Source organism: Brachyhypopomus gauderio, unplaced genomic scaffold (assembly GCF_052324685.1).
Source record: "Brachyhypopomus gauderio isolate BG-103 unplaced genomic scaffold, BGAUD_0.2 sc161, whole genome shotgun sequence".
Taxonomy (NCBI): domain Eukaryota; kingdom Metazoa; phylum Chordata; class Actinopteri; order Gymnotiformes; family Hypopomidae; genus Brachyhypopomus; species Brachyhypopomus gauderio.
In genome coordinates this window covers 77649-80928 of record NW_027506982.1, presented here as the reverse complement: position 1 = coordinate 80928, position 3280 = coordinate 77649, and positions in this window count along the sequence as shown.

The following is a 3280-nucleotide window of genomic DNA, read 5'->3' as shown; positions in this document are numbered from 1 at the left end:
CTCCTGTCACCTTGTTTTTCATTGACACTGTGCAGGGGGGAAGATGAATAAAAATAAAAATTTAATGATATGCTACTTACACAGCAGCTTCATAGTTAGCTAGCTAAAACAAACATCTCAATAGTAAGTAATAGCTTCTGGTCTGTCAAGGTAAATTTATTGATACAATCACTAACGTTAACATGGATACGAGGAAGCGTTTGCTAACCATACTTTATTAGATGCAGCACAATATACTCTCATCTTTCTCAGACCATGCCATTCTTCACACCAACTCTGCTCCTGTGTTGCAGCTTCAATCCTCTGGCCCATGCTCAATCACACTTCCAGGGACTTAACATGCACTTCTTCCTCTTCTCACAAAACATACGCACATTCTCATCGTCCCAGCCTATAGTTTTGGATAGCAAGGGGTGCTTGAGTGGGGGCACCTGGGATGTTCACAATTTCTCTCACTGCTGCTGGCTTATGATGGAATGAAACCACACTCCCTGCCTCTACAGGCCCAAAAGCACATTCAACTAATGGGACTGCAGTTCACATGCCCATTGTTGTAACCAGAGGGGCAATTACAGGACTAAAACTTCTTATAGACCTCTGACACTCTTAGCATGGCAACATTGGGCATTTCTCCATCCAACGCTTTATAATGTGAACTTCTGAAAAATATTAAAAGCAAAAACGTGTGTAACCATTAAATCAAATTACTGCCACAATATAATCTAAACTTCATTACACATCACATGGATCAAAGGTAATATTTTTTTATTTTTTTATTTGCCTTTATTTAACCAGGTTAGTCCCTTGAGATACAAGATCTCTTTTACAAGAGAGACCTGGCCAAGAGAGACCGAGCAGCAGCACAAATTACAACATTCAAGATACATTCAAAATCTCACATAAAATTTATTAAAACACGCACACACAGATGATCTGGACCTGACTGATTTTATCAGAGTCTTAAATCTGTTCAAAGAAACAAGGTCCTTGATTTTTATATCAGCCTGTAACCGGTTCCATGTGTATGGAGCAGCAAAACTAAAAGCAGTCTTTCCTAGCTCTGTTCGAGCTCTAGGAACAGCAAGTTGCAAAAACTCACTCGAACGAAGACTGAGCAGACTTTGCCTTCTATTCAGAAGACAACATAAATAATTAGGCAAATTCCCAATTAGTGCTTTGTAAATAAAAACATACCAATGTGCAAAACGTCGTGCCTGCAACGAAGTCCAATTCACTTTTGTATATAACAAACAATGATGAGTAAGAGGTCGACAGTTTGTTATAAATCGCAAAGCACTATGATACACACTGTCCAGTATGCTCAAACAGTGCACAGGAGCATTCATATACAAAATATCTTCATAATCTAATACAGGCATGAACGTTGCTTCAACTAACTTCTTTTTTACAATAAAAGAAAAACAAGATTTATTTCTATAATAAAAACCTAACAAAAGTCTAAGCTTTTTAATTAGATGTTGAATATAAGGTTTAAAAGATAACTTATATATATATATATATATATATATATATATATATATATATATATATATATATAACCTCACACAGTCAGCAGTTGAATTCCTTGGTTTTCGAACCTCCATTTCTCCAACGGGTCCCGGCTTCACACCCTAAAAGTAGGGACACATTTAGCACTGTTTTAATGGTGGCTACATATGGATGAACATACATGTGACATACAAACTGACATGCTAGGTAACTCGCTGCTCGGTGTCTGTGCAGCTTTGGACTGGGGGTACAGCAGGAATATCTAGCTGAGAATAGTGTGCAGTCTGATAAAGAAGGGCAACCAAATGATTGCACAGGGCACATCCTGCCACACAGGAGCAATGGGTGCTCACCAAAATGACAGGGCTCGAGTGTTTTAACACCATCTAAGGAGAAAAAATATATTAAAATATCTGTTAACATTTTATTGAACAGCAGTAATTGAGCAAAAATAAATAAGTCAGGTAAAGTTTCCCAAATTAGTTGACTGTACACATCCACTTTAATTCACTGAAGGTAGAGAGATAAAATATGTAGGCACATGCAAAAGCTTGGGCACCAAATACCATGTTTTATTGATGCTATAGATTTAGTCAATGTGATTAGTGAAGGGTGTGATTGGAGATGACCACACCTTCAATATTTAATCAGCTTTGCTTATATTATGGCAGTAATCTGATGTAGTGGTTATACACTTCTATACACTTATACATTAAAGGAGTGGTTCCCAAACGTTTTCTGCCGTGCCCCCCATTAATAGATGAGAATAATTTTGCGCCCCCCCACTGCGCCCAATATTTTGTTGAGTGAGAACAGGATATTTTGTTTTGCCAGAACAGGAACAACTGTATGTGAAGTCCCTGGAAGTCTTATTCAGCAAAGACCACAGGATTAAGGCTGCTTTTGCTTCTTTAGTTCAGACTGCCATATTTAAATATCTTGCGAAAAAACAGTAATTGTTATGACTGATTAGTGCATGTTTGTACATACATACATACATACATATATACACAAACACTTGTGTGTGTGTGTAACCATTGATCCTACTCTCAAGTCATGTGGCTTTTCACTTTTCCTCATAGACCTATGACAAACTGCCCTCACGCGGACCTCTCCTGTCACCTTGTTTTTCATTGACACTGTGCAGGGGGGAAGATGAATAAAAATAAAAATTTAATGATATGCTACTTACACAGCAGCTTCATAGTTAGCTAGCTAAAACAAACATCTCAATAGTAAGTAATAGCTTCTGGTCTGTCAAGGTAAATTTATTGATACAATCACTAACGTTAACATGGATACGAGGAAGCGTTTGCTAACCATACTTTATTAGATGCAGCACAATATACTCTCATCTTTCTCAGACCATGCCATTCTTCACATCAACTCTGCTCCTGTGTTGCAGCTTCAATCCTCTGGCCCATGCTCAATCACACTTCCAGGGACTTAACATGCACTTCTTCCTCTTCTCACAAAACATACGCACATTCTCATCGTCCCAGCCTATAGTTTTGGATAGCAAGGGGTGCTTGAGTGGGGGCACCTGGGATGTTCACAATTTCTCTCACTGCTGCTGGCTTATGATGGAATGAAACCACACTCCCTGCCTCTACAGGCCCAAAAGCACATTCAACTAATGGGACTGCAGTTCACATGCCCATTGTTGTAACCAGAGGGGCAATTACAGGACTAAAACTTCTTATAGACCTCTGACACTCTTAGCATGGCAACATTGGGCATTTCTCCATCCAACGCTTTATAATGTGAACTT